Source organism: Eubalaena glacialis, chromosome 13, assembly GCF_028564815.1.
Source record: "Eubalaena glacialis isolate mEubGla1 chromosome 13, mEubGla1.1.hap2.+ XY, whole genome shotgun sequence".
In the NCBI taxonomy this organism is placed as follows: domain Eukaryota; kingdom Metazoa; phylum Chordata; class Mammalia; order Artiodactyla; family Balaenidae; genus Eubalaena; species Eubalaena glacialis.
In genome coordinates this window covers 25,753,674-25,780,868 of record NC_083728.1, presented here as the reverse complement: position 1 = coordinate 25,780,868, position 27,195 = coordinate 25,753,674, and the positions used below count along the sequence as shown (strand labels likewise).

At 43.3% G+C, this 27,195-nt stretch overlaps 1 protein-coding gene across 7 annotated transcripts in view; it reads left to right on the top strand.

Moving 5' to 3' along the window:
* Positions 1-27,195, top strand: part of RALY (RALY heterogeneous nuclear ribonucleoprotein) — an 81,379-nt gene that overhangs the window by 34,162 nt on the left and 20,022 nt on the right. For 6 of the 7 annotated variants that reach the window (XM_061207744.1, XM_061207747.1, XM_061207746.1 and 3 more), the window contains one exon: positions 3,637-3,719. The exons of the other annotated variant lie outside the window; for it this stretch is intronic. The gene's annotated coding sequence lies outside the window, so the exon portion shown is untranslated. The remainder of the gene's footprint in view (positions 1-3,636; positions 3,720-27,195) is intronic. 7 annotated transcript variants of the gene reach the window in all.

The following is a 27,195-nucleotide window of genomic DNA, read 5'->3' as shown; positions in this document are numbered from 1 at the left end:
CCGTGGCATGTAGGATCTTCCTGGACCAGGGCTTGAACCTGTGTCCCCTGCATTGGCAGGTGTACTCCCAACCACTGCACCACCAGGGAAGCCCTGTTTTATTCTTTTTTATGGCTGAGTAATATTTCGTGTGTGTGTGTGTATGTATGTGTGTACACACCACATCTTTATCCATTCATCTGTTGGTGGACTTTTAGGTTACTTCTATGTCTTGGGTATTATAAATAGTGCTGCTGTGAACATTGGGGTGCATGTATCTTTTCGAATAGAGTTTTCTCCAGATAATATGCCCAGGAGTGGGATTGCTGGATCATGTGGTAACTCTGTTTTTAGTTTTTAAAGGAACCTCCATACTGTTTTCCATAGTCGGCCTAATATTCTTAGTCATCCTTTGTAGGAAGCTGACACAGTCGTACCAGGACTTTACTCCACAGTTCTTGCCAGGAGCCTAAGGATAAGATTTGTTCTCATTCATCCCTGCATCCTCTATAACCCCTAACCCAGAGTTGTGACCATGGCTAAGAAGGCCCAGGAATTGTTTTCGATTAATTGGGTAGAAGACTTGGGGTTTTGCAGCTGACAAAAAGAGCTGTTAAAGATTTGGCTGGGTCTCCCATCTCAACCCTTCCCCTTTCCTCTCCTGTTGTCACATTGATTCTTACAAACTCCCTATATTGTAGGCTGGATGGGAATTGTATCCCCATTTTGTAGTTAAGGAATCTGAGGCTCAGATTAAAACTCAGGTCTCTTGTTAGGAGATAGATCCAGAGTAAGATAAGAGTAGTAGGGGACTACCCTGATGGCACAGTGGTTAAGAATCCGCCTGCCAATGCAGGGGACACGGGTTTGAGCCCTGGTCCAGGAAGATCCCACGTGTTGCGGAGCAACTAAGCCGGTGCACCACAACTACTGAGCCTGCGAGCCACAACTGCTGAGCCCTCACACCACAACTACTGAAGCCCGTGTGCCTAGAGCCTGTGCTCCGCAAGGAAGAGCAGCCCCCGCTCGCTGCAAATAGAGAAAGCCCCCGTGCCGCAGCAAAGACCCAACGCAGCCATAAATAAATACATGAATGAATGAATGAATGAACCCCACGCAGCAGCAAAGACCCAATGCAGCCATAAATAAATGAATGAATGAATGAATAAATAAGTAAATGAATGTATGTATGTAGTAGGAATTGGAACAGAAATCTTAACTGACGAGGTTTTCCTTGTCTGGAAGCAGTAGGAATCTTTACAAGGAAGAACAACAGGAGAAGTGTTCTGAAGCCTTAGTGGATGGTGAGGCCAGAGCCAGATAGTAGTCACAGCCAGAGATGTTTCAAGAACATGACAGAGAGGTAAGAAAGGGTTCAGGATAACTTCATTGAATTGCTAGGCCTTGAAGATTAAGAAGGATTTGAATATGTACAAATGAAGAGAGGCATTCCAGGTGAGGCAACAACATGGATAAAAGTATGGGAGCTGGAAAGCCCACAGTAGAGGTAAGGTAGATGATGACCAGACCCATGGTATGAGAGTCTAGAGAGCAAGGCTGAGGTGATTGGGAGCCATGACATTTTTTTGAGCAGGGGAGTGGCATTAGGAACATTAGTCTGGCAGTGTGGGCTCAATAGATTGGAACAGGAAGGGTCGGGGGAGACTAGTGAAAGAGAGACCAGGGAAGAGGCTGCTGTAACAGCCTGTCCTTGTAATGTCAATAAATTCTAAGAATTATTCCAGCAGTGCAGGCAGGAGATAATGAGATCCTGAACCAAGAGGAAGTTGACACAGTAGGGAATAAAGAAGATGATTTGGATGTAGAGCTGTTAGAGACTGAAAACAAAAACAAAAACAAAAACAAAAAAAACCCCTACAAGGACTTGGCAGTTGTGGGAATGAGGGAAGAAGGGGTTGGAGAGCATGAGTGAACATTTTGGAGTCTAAATATGTACTTGGTGAGAGAGTAGCATTGACATATATACACTACCAAATGTAAATAGATAGCTAGTGGGAAGCAGCCACATAGCACAGGGAGATCAGCTCGGTGCTTTGTGACCACCTAGAGGGGTGGAATAGGAAGGGTGGGAGGGAGGCGCAAGAGGGAGGGGATATGGGGGTATATGTATGCATATAGCTGATTCACCTCGTTATACAGCAGAAACTAACAACATTGTAAAGCAATTATACTCCAATAAAGATGTTAAAAAATATATGTACTTCGGAGAATTGTTATACCATTTGGTGAAACATGGGGGCTGGGAAATGGAAGATGAGTTCAGTTTGTTGACATGTTAATTGGAGGTGCTGATAGTCCTTTCCTCTTACCACCCACCCATTAGTGCCTCTGCCTTTGTGCTTTGACCCTGGCCTACACGGATCCTTTAGTTCCTTGTGTTTGCTGCTTTGTTCCAGGCGTGGAGCCCCCCACAGATCCCTCTACCCAGGTCTTATAGCAACTGTCATTCCTTCTCTGAAATAAAATAGTACATGTAAGGTGCTTAGCCCAGTACCTAGTCTATTTCAAAGTGTGCATTAAATGTTAGTGGCTGTTAAATGGCTATTGTTGTTGTGGTTATCATCATAGCTTTGTGATCACAGTATCCTCTGGAACCACCTGGCTGAAGGACTCCAGAGTTATTCAACTGGTATTCAGTAAAAAGCTTGGACTGCAAGTAAATGGAGAGGATCTCAGACTTGGGTATAAATGGGGGCTGTGAGCCATGTCAGCTAGGACTAGAGAATGCGTTTCCTGTGTTTTTTCTTCTGTTTTTGAGAAGTGGTATAGTGTGTGGTTAAGAAGGCAAGCCCTGGAGGTTGGACTTCCAGGGTTAAAGTCCCAGGTCTACCATCTATTAGCTGTGTGACTTGGGGCAAATTTACTTAACTTCTCTGTCTGTTTCCCCATTAGTAAAATGGGGAAATGTAATAACACACCAACCTTACAAGAGTTTGTAAAGATTAAACGAGTTAATACAAATAAAGGGTTTACAACAGTGCCTGGCACGTGCTACTGTTCTCCTTACCCCAGTCATTTCTACCCCACATTCCAAGTAATACATAGGAGTTTCTCTGTTTTCTCTCTACCCCACATTCCAAGTAACATATAGGAGTTTCTCTGTCCCTTACCCAACAGAGGAGGAGGTGAGCAGAGAAACCTGAAATCAATCTCAGAGTGCTTGAAAGTTTGTCCCAGCTGGGTTCCAGGTTACTGAAGCCTGGAGGAACCTCATTCTTCCCATCACTATATTCTGTGTTGACTTTCTTGTTCTTTAGCATAACAAGCTTACTCTTGCCTATTGTTGCCTCAGGGCTTTTGCACTTATTTCCCCTCTCTGAAACACTCTTCCCTCTGATCTTTGCAGGTCTTACCCCCTTACTTTATTCAGGTCTCTGTCTAGCAATTGCTTCTTGGAGAAGTCTTCCTTGACCGATTTATCTAAAACAGACCTCATTCTCACTCCTTGTCATTCCTTCTTTCCTGACTCTGCTTATTTATTTTTCTTTATAGCACAACCTGAAACTATATATTTAATTATTACCCTATCTTTTGCTAGGATGCAAGACATGTAAGGGCAGGAACTTTGCATGCCTTCATTGACCTAAGTTCATGCCTGTTCTGAGCAAGACCCTGACTGATTTCTCTCTGTTATAGGTGAGCCCTCTTCCCTGAGACAGTTGGTGCTGACCCTGTAACGCAAAAGAGGAAACTGCTGGCTGAGCTCAGCCTTGGTACTGGTGAGTGAGGGTGCCTAGGCAAACTCTGGGCAAACTTGGGCCAAGATACAAGGTAACTAGTTTGGGGCTTATTTTTACCCTTAGTACAGATAACTTACAGATAATTACTCTCCTACTCCATGCCTAAGAGACTGTCATAGGCAGCCTTTTGTACTGGGAGGAGAATTGAACTTGCTTTCCTGGAGGTGCCATGAGACAGGCTGGGATCGTTTGCCATGAATAAAGCAAAGCATCCTCAATTCCTTCTGGCTTCTGCCAGCTGCTTTCTGCTGGGGGGTATTCTGGACCTGGCAGCTAAACCCCTTCTCCCTTAAGCTCTCTTAACGTGACTTCATAGCCCTTAGAGACTTTTCCTGATTTCAGTCTTGATTGTGACCTACCAAGCCCAGAGTCAGCTTCAGAAAATCCTGTGGTTTTATCAGTCCTGCAGAATGTGATCATCAGTGGAGGTGAGGACGGAGTGATTAGAGTGGGACTGTGTGAAGAGGGAAGTCCAGGGAATCTTAGAAGGAAGACTGCAGATGGTGAAACAGGAAGGGAAATCAACATATTAAGAACCAATAGTGTTATGGATCCCATTTAAACTAGACAAAACCCCATCTTGTAGATGAGGGAATTGAGACTCAGGAAACTGAAGTAACTTGCCCAGGTTTACACCTGGGAATCCGTAAAGCTGATATTAGAACCCAGGTCAGTCTAACTGTGAATACCATTGTTCTCTCTGCCTTGTCAGGCTTTCCTTGGAATGCTAATCTCCCTGGAATCATGATTTTTCTTATAAAATTCAAGAAAACAGACCTCCTTAGGGATTCAGGAAGGAGGTCTAGTTATTTGAAGGGCCCAGCAGGGCAGGCAAGAGTTGGGGCTCCTTTCTGAGCAATGGCATTTTTAGTGAGGGGGAAAGGAAGAACCTTCAAGCAGGCGGAGGCCAAGGCTAAATATGACTGGAAGGAGAAGAAAACATCTGTAACACGTGGGATTCCATAAGCACTTGGGCCAGCACAGATGGGGACCTGGAGAGCTGAGTTGCAGTTGGAAAACCTGGGTTTTTATCTTCTCGCTCAGTATTTGCCCTTGGATCATCTGCATTTCCCTATTTGTAAATTGGAGTACCTCACTGCGCCCACACGTCTATTTTGTGTGCACCAACCATACAGGATATTGTAGACAATCAAATGGGAGATGCAAGTTGGAAAGCTTTGTGAACTGTAGAACAGCATGACTGACATGAGAGAAGGTGAGAAGAAAGTGTTATAAGTATCCTTGGCATCTCAGTCCCTGACCTATTTGCCACCCCACTCCCCAAAGGTAAAAGGGAAGGTTTTGCCTTGGAAATTTACACCGTAAATTTTCTCCCAGGCCCTTCTCCTCCTCTCCTTCTGCAGGCCCTACCAGAAGTTCAGTCTTTCCACAAGTTCAGTCTTTCCAGGGCACAGAGACAAAAACCAGGCAGCATTGGCAGCCATGATTTGCAGCATGTGGGCTGCAGAGTGCAGGTTTAAATGCACTCACACAGCCTGGCTCCAAGGCCACTGCCAGTACAGATATAGTTGGTTTCAAGAGTCCATCCCCAGCATGTTAGAACAGGAGGGCTATTCCTCTTCTGGTCCTAGGTTCCCTGCCTTCCCCCAACCCCCACCCTCCAACTGCTAGTGAAAAAGGCACTTGTACTGCAGCCTCATATCTTATCAGAGGCCGTGGGCATTCCAGTTTTCCCACCATTTCTCTCTCTCTTGGCCAGTGATATAGGTCACTTTCTTTACACTCTGTAACAAGGGGCATTCTGTTCTTCCCTCTGCCTGCCTGAGGGTGCACAGAGGGATCTGTCCTCCAACCTGATGCTCCTGGAATCCACACTGGCCAACCTTCCCTCCTATTCTGAATCTCCAGACTCTTCCTGTCCTCTCTTTCTGTCTTGGTTAATCTAATGTTCTATAGCTTCTGGCCTTTACATGGCCTGGGCATCAAGCTTGGCTTTTATTGTTTTCGTGACAACTGCCCTGTGAAGAAGTTCCACTACTGACTATTTTAAAATATGAACGATTCTATGTAAAATATTGTATAATATACTGATATCCATATAGTGTCTTATTTATCTAGCATCCTCAATTTTCCAGAGTCCAACTGAAAAACAAGAAGGTAACAAAGCATTGTCATCCTTAAGACCTTGCACAGCACTAATTTATTCCTATTTTTACGTGTTGTTGTAACAAGCTTAGCAATCTGGTTTCTAAACCTCCATAAGATTAAGAGCGGTGTATAAAAAGGGGAGGAGGAGCTGCTCTACTAGCAGCAGCTAGAGGTGAGAGCTGAAAGCTAACAGTAAGGGAGAGGTAAAAGAAGAATGATAAGAAAGAGAAGTTAAAATGGGTATGAAGGTCATACTTCAGGGGCAACAGCCCTATAGACATCTATGCATTTCACTAAGGTGGAGCTAGGTAATTTTTAAGGTAGTTCTAGGTTCTTCTTGAGGGACAGAGGTATCAGAGAATGTTTAATTATTTGTAGTATCTACTATATTATCAGGTGCTATATTGAATGCTCTACATAAATTGATTTCGTTTTCATAGCAGCTTGGGAGGTAGGTGGTGATATTCTCATTTTATAAATTACGGAGACTTAGAGAGGGATACACAGGCAGTGACTGGAAGACCTAAGCTTAGAACTTAGAAGAATCTGGCTTTAGAGAACCAAGTTTTTTCTATTCTACACTGGCTCTTTCTCCATGACCTAAAACCCTGGTCCTTCTCAGACTCTTGGGACAGTGGTTCCCACCCTCCCAACCCCGCCTTTATTCATTCTCCTATATATGAATATCTTTTTAAAGACGTCCATTCATTCAGTGTGTATTTATTGAGTGTCCACTATGTGCCAGGCACAGTTTTAAGTGTTTGAAATGTAGCAGTGAAGAAAATAGTTTTCTCTCTTGTATCCTAAATTCTAGTGGAGGGTAAACAAATGAATACATAGGAATAAAAATAAAGCAAGGTAAGGGAATAGGGAGGGACTGTGTGATGAAAGAAGGCCTCTGTGAGAAAATAAACTCTGTTCAGAAATATGCACGAGCTGAAGTACTATGAGTTATGTGTATATCTTGGGGAATAACATTCCAGGCATAGAGTTCAGCAAGTTCAGAAGCCCTAAAACAGGAGCATGCTTAGTGTCTTGAGGAACAAAAGGAGGTCAGTGTAGCTAGAGATGAAGTGAGCAATAGGAAGAGTGGATTATGGAGAAGTCACAAGGGTAGACAGGGACTCAGATCATGTAGGGCTTTATTCTGAGTGAAATAGGAAGCCACTGGAGAGTTTTGAGTAGAGGAATGACATAATCTTACGTCCATAAAATCGCTCTGCGTGACTCTACCGGCTAGGACCTCCGGTACAATGTTGAACAGAATTGGTGAAAGCAGACACTCTTAACCTTGTTCCCAATTTTAAGGAGAAAGTATTCAGTCTTTCACCATTAAATATGATGTTAGCTGTAGGGTTTTTTGGTAGACTTCTTTTATCAGGCCAAGTAAGTTCTCTTCTATTTCTAGTTTACTCAGAGGTTTTATTATGGATGGATGTTGGATTTTGTTTGTGTAGTTTTTATCCTTTATTCTACTAACATGGCACTATGTTATTGATTTTTGGATTTTAAACCAACCTCATTCCTAGAATAAATCCCACTTGGTTATAGTGTATAATCCTTTTTGTATGGTGTTGGTTTTGGTTTACTAATATTTTGTTGAAGAGTTTTGCCTGTATTCATGAGGCATGTTTGTGTCCCACTGGAGCAGCAAGCCTGACAGAAGAGTGACTGACAGCTCCTAGAGGGCAGTTTTAAGGCCGTTGACTGTGGCAGAGAGGTAGGGATCTGAGCCTAAGAATAAGGCCAAGAGATCAAAAACCCAAGCTGGGAAACCATAAATCAGGAAACCAAGGTCCATCAGCAAGTTTGATACCAGAATCATAAGATGAGTAGGACATGAATAAAGGGGACTTACGACCTAATGGGGCAGATGCAGAAAAAAGCCCCAAAACTATCCTACAAAAGATCATGTTAACACAAAAGCAGAAATTGCTGCTTTTGCGTTATCCGTCATTTTGTATTAGGAGTCTCTACTGGTCTCCCGTACCTTCATCTCCCTCCCCATCTCCTCAGTTAGCATAATATATCAAGAGTTAGTGTACTTAAGTGCATAGGGCAAGAGACAAAGTTATCTACAGGATAACTTGTCTTTAGGAAGATTAATTAACTCCATCTTTCCCACCATTGTATATATTCTTAAAAACCTCAGGCTATATGCTGCTGGGGAAAGAGAGGAAGCTTTAAAGCCAAAGATTTGAATCCTTGCTGTGATACTCATTTCCTTTGTGACTAACCGCTCCAAGCTGTAGTTTCCTCCTCTGCCAAAATGGGAACAATAATGCCTATACAGTTATTGTGATGCTAATAGGAGATGATGAAAAAATGCCTGGCCTGGATTGGTGTTCAGCCACTAGTGGTTGAAATAAATTCTGATATCCTGTGTTCAGTGTCAGATTGTAGTAGCAGGTGAGTATTGTGGCCCAGGCTCTTAAGCCTGTTCTACTAACTCAACCTTGGGAAAGCATTTAATATCTCTGGGCCTCAGTTTCCTCAGCTCCAAAAAGAGGGAATGAAGTAGAAAGTTGTTCTATAATTGCTGGTATGTCTCTTCCAGTTCTGTGCCTCCAAAGGCACTTGGTCTGTCATTCAAAGGAAAAAAAGAGGAGGGGACCAAAAGAGAAGACTCAGATTCAGTCCTGCTTAATGCTGCAGCAGAGACAGAAAGAAAGAGCCATTACCTACAACGAGAAGTGTTTGGGAGTCGGCTGCAGGGGCAGTGACCTGCCTGTCACTCAGCATTTGGAAAAAAAAAATCAATGAGGAAATCAGAATGGCCTGGAATGTTGGAGACTGAGTAGATAACAAGTATGAGAGAGTCCATGAGGCATAGAACCCAGTTTGTGCTCTGTCACCCACTTTCTGGGTTTTCCCAGTCAAGCTGTTTCTCTTTTTGCAGCCTCCATATCCCCATCTGTAAAATGAATTAGGCAATGTATTCTCCAGGGGCCTCTTCAGGGCTTCCTAAAATTTCATTGTCCGCTCTCCTCTGGCTCTCAAGTTGGCTTGTACTCAGCTTTTGCCCTTGGTGTTGAGGATTTCATTTATAGGAGAAGGCTTCTTAACTAGCAGGTTAGCACTACAGTATATATTTAGAATGCTCTTGAAACCACAATTTCAGGCTGCTAAGAATCATAAAATTTTCAAGTCCAGAAATGCCTTGGTCCACCTGGTTTCACCCCGTCAGTTAACACTGAGAGATGATGCAATAGAGTGGAAAGACTACTGGCTTTAACAGCAGACCTGGAATTCAGATGCCGGCCTGTATTAGCTTAATTTCTCTGAGCCATAGAAAATGAGGATAGTGATAATAGAGTAGGCATGTAAAGAATTGTTATTATTTGGAGGAGAAAGAAAAAACTGAGGCCTGAGAGATGATGTCGCCTGCTCAGAGTCACGCTCAGACCAGAACCTAGGTCTCTTGTGTCTCAGTCCAGGGTTTTCTCCTCTGGAGCCAAGGTCAGCTGTACCCATACGTAGGTAGTAGCAAAGATTGGAACTGAAAGCATGTCAGCTTTCTTAATATCTCTGCCAACAGTCTTCTCAATTCCCCTGTGGCGTGTGTCAATAACACAGCCCATACTTGTTTTAGAAACAAGCTCTTCATAAGCACTCCTGTTTGATTTGCTTTGGCTGGTACAGGATCCAGATGCTCTTAGAATAGCACAACAGACTCTCCAAATCAGCCCATTCCCATTCTGAGCCACTCACGGCTCTGATCTGCTCACTGGGGTTCATCCCCTAGTCCTCCCTACGTCATATGAATCACGTTCAGTCATCTTTTGTCATTTGCCCTTTCCCTGTTGATGGAAGTCACATTTATCAAGTGCCTACTATGTGCCAGGTATTGTCATAGGTGTTTTAAGTTAAAATTATCTTCGTTAATCTTTATAACTCATTAAGTTATTAATAGCTCCAGAGGGAAAAGCTGAGGCTCAGTGAAGTAAATGAATTTGCCAGAGGTCATATACTTAGCCTGTGAAAGAGCTGGGTTTTGAACTCAGGTCCTCCTGCCTCCATAGACCCCATGCATTTAGTATAGTAAGCTCTTTGCTGAGTATCATACTGCCTCTGGCCTCTGCCCTTCCAGGAGGGTAGAGTGTTCAAGAGTGCCCAGGAAGGGGTATGCAGTGGCTTTAGTATAATGGGAATATCTCCATGCCTTCAGTGCATTTTCCCATGAGTTTCTTCTGCTCTCCTGCCTCAAACCAACTTCTCTAGGATCCACGTGTGTGGCCCAGAGGTCCAATCACTAAGCGAGAGGCCAGGTTTCCATCTTCAACATGGAACATGGACTCCCTAGTAAGAAGTGCACTTGTCATTTTCAAAGTTGAATGAGGGGAATATTCCAAGCAATAAGCCCCTTGTATGCCCAACTCTGAAATGTAAGGAAGGAAGAGAGAGGGTCTACACATCTCAAGTGTGATGAGCCTCCTTCAGGGACCTGGCAGGAGAGGAGAATACTATGAAAGATTTAAGAATAAGATTGCTCTAATAGGTCTTCAAATCTGTAATCATTTTTCAGTTTACAAAGCACCTTACTTGTAGAGATTTTACTTTAAGGAAACTGAAGGCATCTGCCTTTATGTGGCAGAGTCAGGGGCTAGAGTCCAACTCCTTAGTCTTGATAAGGCCAGTGAATCTAAGCCCTCCCTGAAAGGGTTCTGTCCCTGGCCTTGGGTTCCACTCAATCTTCATTTGCAAAAGGGGCGGGCCTTTAGTCTCTGCCCTTTTCTGAGCCCTCCTCTGCCCACTTGTCCCCTTCCTCACCCCTTCCTACTCAACTGCTAGGGCCTTCTTAATGAGACCCTCTTCTAATGATACGTTTTTAAGTATAGGGTAAGAGGAGATATTTTTGGCTCTGTATTGTCCTCAGGATCATTTGCCATAAAATGATGGAATTTTAGGATGTCAGAGTGGGAAGAGATCTTAACTAACAGTTATCAAGTTTATGGAGGAGCCCTTTATTTAAACATATAATTAAACATCTCAAACAGAGCTGCTCTGTTAGAAGTGGCAGTGGTGGGCCCAGAGTCCACCAGTCCAGCCTCCCCCTTACCCTCATCAAAGACAGGCTCTGAGGCATCTGCCTTAAACCTGCAGAGTTGCCAGGAACACAGTTTATAAAACAACACTGAGCTAGATCAACTTACCCGTTTTATAATTGTGAAATTGAGGCCCAGCAAGGGGCAGTAAGTAATAGGCCCAAGGTCACACAATGAATTAGTGGCAGGTCTGACTCTCAGCTTTGTGCCCTTTCTGCTACACTGAGCTTTATGTCATTTCATAAGTGACCACCTGTTTCACTTCACTAACATCCTGTGCCTGGATATCAGGCTTCTTTTGCCTCCTGGCATCTGGTTCCTGTGAGGTAGGTAGGCAGGCCTGTGGATGTGTGTGCTATGTCAGGGCATAATTCTCATCCATGTGGTGAGCATGTGTCAAGTTTTGTTTAACTCAGTGTGGGAACCAGCAGAAAGAGAATAGCTGAGAAACTGGATTTATGTTCTTAGTGGAAAAAGGATTGCTGAAATGAGATTGCTAAATTAGATCCAAAATTGATTAATGTCCTAATGAAAATGTAACATTTCATGTTATCTTTTCTACTTCTCAGTTTGCTATATGTTAACCTCTAACTTTGCAGAGTTTTAAAATATTTGGGCCCCAACTGTTTGTGAACAGTAAATCAAACAAAATTCCATTCTCCAAGAGTATCAGATGACTCTCAGATACATACTAAAAAAAAATGTCCTAACATGACTTTAAAAGTTCACACAGTTGTCTTTTTCCCTTACTTCCAGTTTTTGGATAATTTTCCTCAACAAAGCACTGCTGAAAATCATCAGAGTCCCTGGTATTAAAGCTGGCTAGAGCTCTCCCAAGTCAGGAGGGCATCTTTCTGCTCAGGGCACAGACCCGACTTCTTTGCTGAAGCTTCTGCAGGTAGCAGCTATTAGCAGGACCTTGAGCTGTCTCCTACAGCCCTACTCACTGGCTTGGAGCTTGGCCTTTGCGAATCCTAGACTTGCTTCTTCCCCTTCACCTAGTCATGGAGGCTTTTTCCCTGCTCTGGTTACCCTCAGGGCCATCTTGGATGCAAAGAGGTCCCAAAGTTCCACCTGGAGGAAGTTTGTTTTGAGCAGAGTTTTACTCAGGTAAAGTAGGCAACTGCTTTCATTATGTGGTTTTGTCTCTGAAATGTTTTGCCCATCTTCTTATCCCCAATGCTACCATCCAAGGCCAGATATTAATCCTCTCTCACTGAGACTTTTTCATTGTCAACTAGCCTGTCTCCCCATCTCCAGTCTTTGCCCCTGAAATATAACCTCCTTTTTCTCTCCATAGGTTTTAAGATACAGATCTTATTCGTATCACTTTCCTGCTCATAAAACCTCTAGAATAAAATCCAGTGTCCTTAGCATGACATTCAAGGCTCTGCAAATACTATTTCTCCTCTTTCTTTCCAGCTTCTTCTCCAGTCCCATAGGAGTTCATATTAGTGAGTAGAAGTATGAGGGAAACCAACTTTTGGTTGGATGAACTATCTGATCAAGTCTGCCAGTGAAGGTTAAGAAGTGTTATTAGTTGTGGTACCATGTTAACATCCAATATGATAAACATATGTGCCAGGCACAGAGATAGGTCCTTAGGGATAAGGAGAAGGCAAACACATGGTCAAGGCCTTTGGAGCCCATAACTGATCAAGGAGAAGAGGTAGATAAAGTAAGTAGGTGGCAGTGATGATCACTATAATGGAAGCATGTGGAGTGCTTTGGGAACTTGGAGGAGGGGGGGATACTAACTGCCTGAGAGATCAAGGAAGGCTTCACAAAAGAGCTGATATTTGAGTTGGACTTCAAAGATGAGACATTTGACAGTCGTGAAAGATGAAGTATTTGGCAGTTGAGAAAGGGAGTCTGTAGCTTCCAAGCAAAGAGACCAGTGAGGGCAAAGGCACAGAAGCTTACATGTGTGTCTCAGAGAAGAGTAAACAGTCCATTGTAGCCAGAGCATAGGATTTCAGGAATGGAGTGTGGTTAGGGTTAAAGTTATCAAAGTAAGTTGGGGCTAAACTGCATAAGGCCTCATTTTCCAGGTTAAGGAAATGCTGTGTTTCACATCTAGTATACGATAATAATTCTTGAATTAAGTGGTATATATTTGTCTATTTGTGCACGTGTGTACTTGTGTGTTAGGATGTCATTGTTACATTTGGAGATGATTTTTGAAGACCCTCTGAGGCAAAGCAAATATCAAAAATTGGAGCCAAAAGGACAGGTTAAACCTAAGTTCACCCAGGCTTGAACTTTGAACTTCTGAGATTTTCACCAGTTCCATAAGCCCATAAGTTAATCATAGCATGCCAGAATTGGAAGGGACCTTAGGGATCCATTCAACAAATGCCTGATACTATTCTTGTAGCTGAGATATGGTAGTGAACAAAACAAAGACTGCCTTCATGGAACTTGTTTCAGTGGGGGAGACAGAAAACGAGTAAATCATTAATTATTAGATTATTTCATATGTGTTATGAAGAAAGATATGCAGGCTAGGCCCCAAGATAAGAGCATGTTTGTAGAGAAACTAGGAGGCAGACAGTGTGGTTGGAACAGCACCAAAGAGAAAGAAGCAGGGTTAAGGTTGGAGAGGGGACAGCTGAGGCCAGAACATATAGGACCCTGCATTTGGCCAATGGGAAAATGAGGCTAATATCCAGGGCCACATAGCAAGTTAGTAGGAAGGCCAGGATTGGTAACTATCCTGGTTCAGCCTCCCTTCCCTTGCCTGCCTGCTGGCTTCTGGCTTTTATCCAAGATTAACTTGGATCCCATTTAATTCCTTTATTCTCCTCTCCCTCACTTAGCTCTCTTTCTCTATCCCTGTACCCAAGGTTCCTGTCATACCATTACTCTGTTTCATTTCAGGCTTCTTTGCTTAATCACAGCATTAGCATTTCCCAGACTCACATTTGTACACATGACCTGGTAATAGAGTGATTCCTGGAAGGTCAAAGTTAGAGAGGTCCCTGGACATCTTTTAGTTTGATCCTCTGGTATTAGAAACCCAGAGAGGACGAGTGACTTGCCCAAGGCCACTTAACTAGTTAGTGGTAGAACTTGATTTCCTTTGCCTCCCAGTCTCTGGCTCTTCAGTTTTGGCATGCTACCTCTCTTTCTTTAGTGTCCAGCAAAAGGGAGTCAAGTTGTGATACACATAGTTGGCAAGAGCAGCTAGCATTCGGTGACCCTCTGCCATCTGCCCCTTAGCTTTTTATTTTGTCTTTGTCATGTGAGTTTACTGTTTTATTCTGGCCAATGTCTTTGAACGACCACTCTTCGCAAAGACAGTATGTTGCTAAATTTCGCATCCTAGTTCATGCTATCCCCCCTACTTAACCGGCAGCCTGCTCTTAACCTCCAGTCTACATCCAGGCTTGTCTTTTAAGCCCAGCCTGTATTATCTTGAGAGAAGCAATGTAGAAAGAGCATAGCGTTTGGAGTTGGATATATCTGGATTTGAATCCCAGCTTTGGCATGTACTGGGACAAAGTAATCTTGGATAAGTTAGTTGACTTCTGAGAGCAGTTTTCTCATCTGTAAAATGGGGATGTTAATACCTGCTTGATGGGATCATTGGAAAGATTATTTAAAGTGTTATATGGGTATACCTCAGCATTCTGTAAAGAGAAACTTAGTAATTCTTCCTCAAAAGCCCATCCTGAATGCCCTCTCCCTTTTTCCTAATCATCTAATAGCCAATACTTCTTGGGTGGGTTTCTATGTGCCAGACACTGTGCTAAGTGCTTTTAAAAAGTATTTATTGGGAAATTCCTTGGCGATCCAGCAGTTAGGACTCTGAGCTTTCACTGCCGAGGACCTGGGTTCAGTCACTGGTTGGGGAACTAAGATCCTGAAAGCGGTGAGGCGCAGCGCCCCCCCTCCCCCCCCCAAAAAAAGTATTTATTACTACATGTGAATCTATAATTATCTCAAAATTAAAAGTTAAAAAAAAAATTTAAACCACTGATCTCATTTTTTCTGTATTTATTATTCTTGCTCTTGGTAGATAGATGCCAGGTTAGGATTCAATATATGCCTGTGTTCCGGTTCTTGCTATTTTCTAGTTCTGTAAATTTGGACAAACCTCTTGACCTCACTCTTAAGTGTTTTTCCCACCAGAGTCCTAAAATTCCATTTCATAACCATTTGGAAACCTGACTTGCTTACCTTCTCACCTTGGAATTTGCCTCTATTGATGACATTGCAGTGGCAACTGGGCTGGCCCTGTGTGACTTGGAGAGGACAGTGTGGGAGGCAAGAGAACTAGGCACCTGGGAGCTATTAGATCAAGGATTAGCAACTCGTCATAAATCAAAAGATTTCTGGGGTAGGAGTCTGGGGGTAATGTCAATGGTGACTCTACTTGGATTATGTTCTCGGGGTGAGATTGCCAACTTCATTGAATGGAAGGACCAGCAATGCACAGGCACTCTAGCTTGTGCCTGGGCAAAAGACAGCGTGTTGGTGGCAAGTGTCCAACATGGCCACGGCGGCCCACAGGCCATCTCTGCCATTCAGGACATCAGCCGCTGGCCCTGCCAGCCCTGGGGCAAGGTTGCTGTGGTTTCAGAGAAAGAGCCCAGTCTCTGGAATTGCAAGTTCCGATTGTGAGTTCAAATCCCTGTCTACCAACTACTGGTTGTGTTCTTCAGCTAGTTCCTCAACTACTTCCTTAGTTCCTTAAAATTCTTACTTTATCTCTCAGAGCCACAGTTTCTCTGTCTGTAAAATAGTGCTGTTGAGGGAGTTCCCTGGTGGCCTAGTGGTTAGGATTCCAGGCTTTCACTGCCGCGGCCTGGGTTCAATCCCTGGTCGGAGAACTGAGAGCCCATCCTGCAAGCCTTGCCGTGCGGCCGAAAAAAAAAAATAGTGCTGTTGGTACCCACTTCGGGGGTTGTTGGGAGGATTCAAAATACCTTAGGCAAATAGGTGTCACACAATACCTGATACTTAGTTGGGTGAATGGCAAGTTGATCTGCTGCTATTAGCTCTTTGAAGACCAGTATCCTTGGGAGGTGCCATTCAAGTCAGGGCTGCTCTGATTCTCTTACCACCTCCCCACTCACCCCCAGAAACACCCTAGACCCCTCCTTTCCTTCCTCAAGTTCAGACCCCAGAAGTATTGTCTGTCTCACCAGGTGGCATATCTGAGTAAGCAAGATTGTTACATAGCAGACATACAGGACCAGGGAAAGTAGCTCAGGCAGTAGCTGATGAACAAAAGGCTTCTCTCTGTTCCCAATAAATTGGTCCTTGGGGATCCTAGCTTTGAAATTCTAATTGACACAGGAAGGAAAAGATTCATTAGGCTCTGGTCTCATTAAAGTGTTCTGCTGCTCACCTACGATTTATTCTTGGCACTTCATCAGGAGAAATTAAGTAAACCAACAGGCTGGGAGGCTGCTGACAGCATAGTTCAGTGTACCTGGTGCTGCTCGTGGGGTGAGGATATTGGGCCTCCCATACTCTGGAGCACACAACTGGCTTCAGAAGTTCCTCACCCTTAGGACTTAGCATGAGTCTAAGTCTCATATATTGTCAGTGCTTTTGAGTTCATTCATAGGTGATAGCTCATTTATGGATGGTCCAGGAAGAACTGGGGCTTGCCCAAGATCACTGAGCACAGCAGTGGTGGAGCTAGAATTAGAAACAGTCAGCCCTCCTGACTTCCAGGCCAAGAATCTCCTTTGGATTTCTAGATCCACTATTTCAGTCATTCAACCATCAACGGATACTTTTGACACATGCTGTGTGCTAGGATTCTATGATAAAACAGACATGGGGGTGGTGGTGGAGAGGGAATACCTGACCCAGTATTAGGGGAGATTAGAAAGGCCTCCAAGTCTGAGGGGTGAATAGGAATTAGCTCAGCAAAGAAGCATATGAGGAGTGTTCAAGGCTGAGGGATCAGCACCTACAAAGGCTTAGAGACTCTCTCCAGTAATGGAAAGTCGTGCTAGGGTGGAGGAATTGAGGAAGAGATAAGTTATGATGAGTCAGTCTATGAGGTTTGGGCCACTTCCTGTTATAAGAACTGTATACCTGGGATTAGGAGTCCTGGGTGTTCTAGATGTGTTTCTACTGCCAGTATTTCTTTAGCATCTTTCTGGTGTGCCAGTGCTGGGCATTGAGGTACAAAAATGCATAAAATATATGTAGCTCTGTCCCCCAGAGATCTGTTAGTTTAATGAGGCTAACAAACTAATGAATAACTCCTATAACAAATAAAAGGAATAATTACCTTTGATGGAGGAAGTCAGAGTTGAGCTGTGTGTCACCATCAGTATTTTCTCTGGGCTTCGATTATCTCACCTGTCAATTTAGTGATAACCACTGTCCTGTGTAGCTCATGAGCTGATGGGAAGACAGCTCTGTAATGACTGATGTTTGTGTGGCATTTTGTGGGTTACAAAACACTCTTTCATCATTAATTAATTGAATCTTAACTATAATCTTATGACTTAGGAAATCTTCCACCAATTTACAGATGCGGAAACTAAGGCTGAGAGAGGTTGAGGCTTGTTTATGGTTTTACAGCTTTTGATTAACAAAAGCTAGGATTAGAAATCCAAATCTTTTGCTCTCTTTTGCATTACAGTGAATCTGAACAAACTTTGAAAAGTAGAAGGATGGCAGGCTTTCTGTTCCATACTTGAGTGGCACATTTCCCTCTCCCTTCAATAGAAATGCAAAGAATGACTTCAGTGTGAGAAAAGCAGACTTAAATTGCCTGGGGAGAAAGAAAAGGAGCTTATTTCAAGTCTTCCCCAGACTGGGCTCTGAACTTTTAAGACCATGTGTCCCAATGCTCTGTCAGCTCCCACTGTTCCATCTCATGCCATTTACAGAGTAAATGTCTCAACTATTATGTCACTGGCTACAAATAGCAACTTGTGGGGTAGACAGAGCAGGCTTTACAGGTGGGTAAACTGAGGTCCACAGAAGTTAAGTAATTTGCCCAGATTCACTGAATTATTCATGCCAGAATGAGGACTGGAATCCAGGGCTCCTGACACCACAGGTGCTCTTATGTCATAGAAGAATGCTCCTTGGATTCATTCAGTTCACACAATTCTTGAATATACCCCATGAGCCAGAGACTTTGTTTTACAAGAGAACCTCTGGTTAGGCTCAAACTATGTTGGTGCAGTGCCTTCCTCTCTAAGAGGAGGGACTTTGCTATTTATTCATCTGTCCCTGACCAGGGCCTGGTTCCAAGAATGCTTTGCTATTGGTTTTGGCCTTACTCTGTCAGAAGCTGAAGGGAGCAGATGGCCACAGCAGTGTGGATCATGAGGGTGTGATCCCAGGCTGGGCTAGAGAATGAGTTGAGAGCCCTACTCATCTACTACTGTTTCTACGGTCAGGGCCCTGCCAAGGTGTTTTCCATCCCAGAACAAATTGAAGCTGGCCAACCCTGCCCCCTCCTACTCCCATACACAACGTACTTGTTGATCTTCTGGATAGATTTCATACGAAGGCTTCTATGATCTGCTGTCCCAAATGACCCTTTGGACCTATTTCCCAGGCATGTTGCACTATTTAAGGAGTCTCCTATATCTACAGGCCTCCCAACACTCCCACCCTCACTGCTGTTTTTACTTCTGACTCCTTAAGCAGATTGGCTGCTTAGTGTGACTCTGACAATTAGCCTAAAGAGTACTCAATACTGAGAAGTTGACATGTTTTCTGTTTATCCAAAGTTCTAAATGGAAAGTTTAAGGAACACTATTTTGGAGCGGGGCAGGGAGGTGGGGTGACTGGGATAAGGACAGTTGACTTCATGGGAAGCCTACAAGAACCTCAAGTACCTTAAAAAGTCATGAAAGGAAATAGCAAAATTTGTTCATAATATTTCAAGTGCCCCTTATATTCATATCTTTATATATTACAGAGCCCTTTCATACCTATTATTGCCTTTGAGTCTTAGAGCAACTCTTTGAGGGCAGCAGTGCAAGGATTACTATTCCCACTTGACAGTTGAGACCAGGGAAGGTTAGGGAAGAAGGTTAGTGATCGATCTTCTAGTAATTATGGTGGCAGAGCCCCAAACAGAACCAAGAATTGGGAGACAGGTAGTCCTGGGTTTGAAATCTGGTGCTCGTCATATTCTAGCTGAATGACCTTGGGCAAGTTACTTAGCCTCTTCAAGCCTCAGTTTTCTTCTCTGTAATAAAAGGATAACTATGTCTTATGGTTGTCTAAGCATTAAATAATATAATGTATGGACAAATGCGAGCACAGTATGGAACAAGTATTAGGAGCTTAGTAACTGCAGGTTTCCCATCTTAGTGTTTTTTTTTTTTTTTAATTTTATAAATTTATTTATTTATTTTTGGCTGTGTTGGGTCTTCGTTTCTATGCGAGGGCTTTCTCTAGTTGCGGCGAGCGGGGGCCACTCTTCATCGCGGTGCGTGGACCTCTCACTATTGCGGCCTCTCTTGTTGCGGAGCACAGGCTCCAGACACGCAGGCTCAGTCGTTGTGGCTCACGGGCCCAGTTGCTCCGCGGCATGTGGGATCTTCCCAGACCAGGGCTCGAACCCGTGTCCCCTGCATTGGCAGGCGAATTCTCCACCGCTGCACCACCAGGGAAGCCCCCATCTTAGTGTTTTAAGTGTCTTGTATTCTGAGTCTTTAAGAATTAGTACTCTCACCCTCAGAATGGGAGAAAATATTTGCAAACGAAGCAACTGACAAAGGATTAACCTCCAAAATTTACAAGCAGCTCATGCAGCTCAATATCAAAAAAAACCAACAACCCAATCCAAAAATGGGCAGAAGATCTAAATAGACATTTCTCCAAAGAAGATATACAGATCGCCAACGAACACATGAAAGGATGCTCAACAGCACTAATCATTAGAGAAATGCAAATCAAAACTACAATGAGGTATCACCTCACACCAGTCAGAATGGCCATCATCAAAAAATCTACAAACAATAAATGCTGGAGAGGGTGTGGAGAAAAGGGAACCCTCTTGCCCTGTTGGTGGGAATGTAAATTGATACAGCCACCATGGAAACGGTATGGAGGTTCCTTAGACAACTAAAAATAGAATTACCATACGACCCAGCAATTCCACTACTGGGCATATACCCTGAGAAAACCATAATTCAAAGAGTCATGTACCACAATGTTCATTGCAGCTCTATTTACAATAGCCAGGACATGGAAGCAACCTAAGTGTCCATCGACAGATGAATGGATGAAGAAGATGTGGCACATATATACAATGGAATATTACACAGCCATAAAAAGAAACGAAATTGAGTTATTTGTAGTGAGGCGGATGGACCTAGAGTCTGTCATACAGAGTGAAGTAAGTCAGAAAGAGAAAAACAAGTACCGTATGCTAACACATATATATGGAATCTTAAAAAAAAAATGGTTCTGAAGAACCTAGGGGCAGGGCAGGAATAAAGACACAGATGTAGAGAATGGACATGAGGACACGGGGAAGGGGAAGGGTAAGCTGGGACGAAGTGAGAGAGTGGCATGGACATATATACACTACCAAATGTAAAATAGATAGCTAGTGGGAAGCAGCCACATAGCACCGGGAGATCAGCTCGGTGGTTTGTGACCACCTAGAGGGGTGGGATAGGGCGGGTGGGAGGGAGACTCAAGAGGGAGGAGATATGGGGATATTTGTATATGTATAACTGATTCACTTTGTTATAAAGCAGAAACTAACACACCATTGTAGAGCAATTATACTCCAGTAAAGATGTCATAAAAAAAATTAGTACTCTCACTACAGTAAAGTGAACTACATGTAATGAATTTCTGTAAGCCAGAGTATCATTTAAGTGCCTCACTGGGTTAGTGGGAAGCAGGGGTGCTCCAGGCACTGGTTAAGTACTTCTGATACAAATCACAGTGGGTTAGAGCTGACTAGAGACCCGAGAGATCTATTCCAATGTGTCTTCCTCAGAAGAGATGTTAATAATCTAGGAAAAGTCAGACTGAATAATGCAAAGTACATTTCTTTATTGTTGACTTCTTAGAGCCTTAGCGTGCATGTGACTGGGGAGGGTGGGGAGGAAGGGATGGAGTATGCCAAGTTTCCTGTTTTTATTTGATCTTGGAGCCCCTTTTCTGAGGAGCTCTCATTAACATCTTGAGGAACACTGGTTTTTCATGGAAGAGTTCATGCAACACTGATATGGTTCAGTTCCTCCATTTTTTGGATGAGGCAATTAAGGTCTGTAATCAAGTTTACAGAGCCAGTCCACAGTAGAACAAAGTCTAAGGTTCAGGGTGCCTGACTCCCCCCTGGGCCACACCACTATTTGCACTCCATTGTTCTTACTCTTCTAGCCGGCAAATCATAAAATTACAGAGGATTCTGCAAACCACTAATCAGAGAGCATTGTTAGAGCATCAAGCTTTCTGTTTTGTTGTGTTTGTGCCAGTAAGCAGGAAAATGAGGAAACAACAGGCTTAATGGCCACCAAATGTTTCCAAACAGTTGAAAGACCAAGGGTCAGGTAATTTTAGCTCAGTGTCTGGAAAGGTGCCTCTAAACCACAAAGTTTTAAGTCTGTTCTTGTTTTAAGAAGTTTCAGTTGCATCCAGGGGGCTCATCCAAGAGGCCCATAGTGCAGTTCCCAGCGATGAACACTGATACCAGTAACTATGGGAAAGATCCTGAGAGGAATTTGAAGAGAACGTGTCAGATTTCTGCTCTTCCATCACCATCTTCCATGGAATTCAGTGGTTAGGAATGTGCCGCTGGTTTCTATCCAGACCTGGCAGAGGGAGTTGTCCTTGGCATTTATTTGGTGGGGACTGTCCTTGCTTTTACTAAGCCGTCTAGTTTAGATCTAGTAAAAAATACAACCTTTACCTTTGCAAAGTTGTGCAGTAAACTTTCCAAAACACATCTGATACACAAAACAATCCTATGACATAGAGGTTATCTTCCATGTGTCGTTATGAGGACACTGAGGCTCAGAGAAGGGGTAGTGACTTTTCCAGGGGCTGACAGCAGATTAGTGATATGTTCATTGTTGTATTACAGGTGCCTAGTGCAATCCTGACATATAGTAGATCCTCAAGTATTTATTAATTGAAAAATTGGTACATTTCCAGGACTGAACTTCGGTCTTCGAACTCTTTGCCCAGTGTTCTTTCCTTTAAGCCAGCATGGTAGGGCCCAGTGGTTGGGCTCATCTCAGGGTCACCAGATAATTCAGAGAGAGTAGACTGGGTCTCCCTTGCTGTGTTGATTTCCAACGAGAATGGCCATTTCTAGCCGTTGTTGCTCTCTGCTTGGTGAGGACCTTGTACATCTTCCCCACCATAGAAAGCTTAGATTCAGCAGTTTCTGGGCTGAAGATTCAACCTCTCTTTTGAGCCTCTGCTCCTTGGAGTCTACTGAACAAAGACACCACTGGTCCCCAGCTTCTCGCTCTGATCCTCCTTTGTTGTCTCTCTCATCACTGTTTTGCCTGTCCTTCTGCCCTACTGATGGATGAGGAACTTGGGTTCATCCCATGAACTTCAAATATACAGTTCACTTTTAAGGAGCTGCCATGTCAGGAACACTGGGAAACCATTTACTGAAACAGTGCCCACCTAGGATTCTTTCACCTGTTGCATCTGCTTGTTGCCAGGGCAGTGCTGGAGGCTGGGATTGCAAAGATTAATAAAAGAGTCTCTGCCTTCTAGGAGTTCAGAGTCTAATGGAGAAAGACAGATGTGTAAATCACAAAGGTGCAGCAAATGTTGCTGTGACAGAAGTCTGTAGAGAATATCGGGGTCCAGAGGAGACAGTGACTGTCTTCCTGGGGGATGGAAAACAAAGGCTATCCTGAAGAGTTTTCATCAAGGTTATGACATAGGTAGCTTTGTGCACTGAAAACCCTTCTGGCTCCAGCCTCCATCACCAAATCAGAAATTGGTCCTGGTCCTGCTTTATTGATGAAGCAATCTCTCTTAACCTTACGCAATGTTAAGAGTGTGATATTTGGAGCCATCTATTAAATGGGACCAGTAGTAATAATAATTTCATTTAGAAAGCTCCTGAATGCTTCACTTGCTGGTATGTTATCTCACCGAATTTTCACAACCTTATGGGGAAGGTGCTGTAATATTATTCTCATTTTACAACTGAGAAAACTAAGGCACAGAGGAGTTAAGGCATTTACCCAGCATCATACAGCTGATACATGGCAGAGCTGGGGTTTGAACCCAGGTAGTCTGACTCCAGAGTCGTTGTTCTAAAAGAGTCTCAGGGCCATTGTGACCTTGATATAATTCTTAACCTCAAAGAGTTGTTGTAAGAATGAGAAGTAAAATACTTAGCAATGCATCTACCACAAAATAAGCAATTAATGAATCATAATGATCATTTTTTATATTACAAAACAGCCTTTCCTAAAGGCTGGAGTGGATTGGGCTCCTGCAAAGATGTCTCCTTTCTGTCTCCCAAGTCTCCTGGCTTCGTTTTCTATACCGCCTGCTTCTTTGTTTCTTAAAAAGCATGAATGAGGAAGGGGGTGGGGACAGTGGTACCTGGAGTTCACTTCAGCAGGTACTCCCTGAGCACCACTCTGGGCCAGGGTCTATCCTGAAAGGCAGGAGGAATGCCGATATTAAATAGATTGTGGTCTCTGCCATCCAGGAATTCACAATCTGGGAGGGGAGATGACACAGAAACAAATCATTTTAATACTGCCTCCTCAGATGGATCTTAGGCAGCACATCAGATCCCATTGCCCACAGCTCATACCACTACTAGCAGGGCATGAATGACTTGCTATTATATTAATTGTTGAAATAATCATCCTGTTAATATCCTTGTCATCATTAAAGCAGATGTTATTAATGTAGAAAGTTGTAATACTTCAGAGAAGGTCAGCAGCTACTCAAAGGAGACTTTTAACATGCTCAATTGGAAAAACCTATTTGATTTTTGTGGGGGGGTCGTGGTGGCACTCCTAAACTGCCAGTGGAGCTGAGGGAGTCCTTGGCTTGAGGAATGTACTATGGGGAAGGATTTATGTCCCTCAGGCCTCCCCGCTGGCCACCCGATGTGCTGCTTAGTTATCACATACTTTTTAGTTTCTTGTACCCAGGCACATTTTTTTATTTGGCAGAAGGAGCAAGAAGGGGGGACGTAGCTTTCTGAGGCAGTACATCTGCCAAGAGAGGCAGTGACTGAGCTCCTGCTGAGATTGGCTGGCGCTATGCCAGGGCAGTAAGGGTTTCTTGAGTATATGTATTATTGCAGGAGGTACCTCCAGTTGGTTGATCCATGAGCATTATTGGAGCCCCTGCCATGTGCCTACCAATGTGCTAGGTTCTGTGAAAAATACCCCAAAAGTTCTGCACTGCTTGGCAAGAGAAGACTAACATATGAGACAAAAAGAGTTGACACAGCGGGATGTTGTGATCGGGGTTTGACTTCTGTAGTTCAGACGCTCAACACCTATAGGGACTTGTGAGTCCCTTCTTACTGAGCACTCTTCTGCATATGACATAGGACTGGGTCATGGCTCCCATGAAGTCCAAGCTCTTCAACAGTCCACAAGAGCTTTCTGATCTGGCCTTTTCCAGGCTCTCTGCTGTCATCTCTTGCAACATCCAGTCTTAGACTCTACACTCCAGTAAAACCACAATACATATTATTATTCACTCAGTGTGGAAGCACTGTCCAGCTTCCACAACTTTGCTCATGCTATTTCCTCTTTCCTAAATGTTTTCTCTCATCTATGTGTGGGTCAACTTCAACTTATCCCTATGGACGAGATCAGAACTTCTTGATGACTCCTCTTGCTGACTGCCTCCTCTTCCTTCTGTCCTGTCCCTTTGGTAAGTGACATGCCTCTGAGTTCCCACGTGTTCCTCTCATAGCCCTTATCCAGGTGAAAGGGATGAAACATAGTTTCTGGTTTTCATCACTGGACTGTGTGGACTGTGAATTCCTCTGGGGCAGGGATTGTAAATACTTTTTGTGCACTTCCATACTTTGTACAGTGTCTGGCAGAAACAGGTACTCAATGATTTTTTGATAAATGAGTAAATAAATTTTCAGCATATTATTCCTCTAAGAACCTACAATAACTTCGTGGCAATCAAAAACTCTGTAGACTCAAAACTTAGTGTAACAATCGTGGGAGACTATTATTTTCATGTATACATGAAAACAACAATGAGGATTTGCTTTTCCCCTGTTAACTACCCCCACCCCCCATCCCACCACCACCACACATACTAATACAGTACATGATTCTGGTGAGGTTGCCATGAAAGTGGCATTCATTGGTGATAGCAGTGTAAATTGGTACAGCACTTTTGGACAACAATTAGGCAGAGTGTATCTCAAGAACCATAAAAATGTTCATGCATTTTGACACAGTAATTCCACTTCTGGGACACTCTGTCCTAAGGAAATAATCCAATATATAGAATGAACTTTCCCTCAGATGCTATTATTTATAATATTGAGAAATTGGAAAAAACTTAAATGACCACCTAAACTATGACCAGTCTAAATTATAAATCCACTCATGGGGAAACTATGAGTTATTAAAAATGATAATTATTTTAAAAAGGTGCTTATTGAAAGCTATGCAGCAATAAGGACAAATACGTTATATATACTGTGTTATAATGTTAGTTGAAAAAATTATGTTACAGAATTGAATGAATGATCTAACTATGTAATCCAAATATAATGCACAAGAAAAAACACTGGAAGGCAGTATACCAAGATGCTAACAATAGTTATGTCCTATAGAGGGGTTGGGGTTTAGGTGATTCCTTATGGTAATTTCAAAAAATAAACACACAAGTACAAACACCCAAATTAATGGCCAAGAATTTTGAAATAATAAAGCAAAACTTTAATTTTGGTTTTAAGCAAAGGAGGCATGTAGTGATATTGTGACGGTGTGGAGGATGCATTGAGTGGTAATATGAATGGAGAAAGAAGGGCTACATTCTAAAAATATTTAGGAGGCCAAATCAGCAGGGCTTGGTTTTAGTATGTGAATCAGGAAATGATTCACTGTGTGGAGGGAAGAAGTATATGGAAGTATGCCTAGTAGAGAACATCAGCTCAGGGAGTTTAATGACTTGTCCAAGGTCACACAGTTAGTAAGTAAATGATTGATTGATCCTGGTCTGTCTCTGTCCAAAGCTCATGCTCCTGCAGCTGAGACATCTATATATTAAAGTTTGGGAGAAACTTTTTTTTTTTTAAAACCAGCTATTGCAGTATAGAAACATGTTTAGTGTAATGTCCTTTTTGAGGGGAAAGGGGACCAGAAAGGGTTAGTTAATTCTTTCTAAGAGGATGATGGGGGGAAAAGACCGTAGAGACCACAGCTGCTTCTGTCATGATCAGTTGAATAAATTAGTTTAGAAGTTCATTAGGTATTGGGCATGTTATGCTTATTGTTTTGGGGGCTGGCTTTTTTTTCCCCCTAAGTTGTTGTGGTTCATTGGTTTACTTTTTTGGTTTTTTAAAATTTATTTTATTTATTTATTTATTTTTGGCTGCGTTGGGTCTTCGTTGCTGCGCGCGGGCTTTCTCTATTGTGCCGAGCGGGGTCTACTCTTCGTTGCGGTGCACGGGCTTCTCATTGCGGTGGCTTCTCTTGTTGCAGAGCACGGGCTCTAGGTGCACAGGCTTCAGTAGTTGTGGCTCGCCGACTCTAGAGTGCAAGCTCAGTAGTTATGGCGCACGGGCTTAGTTGCTCCGCGGCATGTGGGATCCTCCCACACCAGGGCTCGAACCCGTGTCCCCTGCACTGGCAGGCAGATTCTTAAGCACTGTGCCACCAGGGAAGCCCTCATTGATTTACTTTTATTTGATGCTCGTGGTGGCTGGGCCTCCTGAACTTAGGTATGCAGATGTGTACCATATTACATGCAAATGAACATTTTGGTCATTACGCCAAGTTTATCAATGATGCTGCAGCTATGGGAGTGAGAGAGTTCAGATTGGCAGCTTCCAACAAGGGACATTTATCTAAGCAGCTCCCTGAAGGGGTCACCTGAGCAATAAATGCCCCATCCCCATATTGCATCATATAGACTAGTCCAAGAAAAGGCGGTTGTAAATTTGAGTCTATACCTTGGGGTCTGATACCTAGCCCTTCAGGAAGAACTCAATTCATACCCCATATTGCATCATATAGACTAGTCCAAGAAAAGGCGGTTGTAAATTTGAGTCTATACCTTGGGGTCTGATACCTAGCCCTTCAGGAAGAACTCAGTTCATACCAACGTGCTCACTATGTGACCCTGGGCAACTGCCTTTGTCTTTCTGC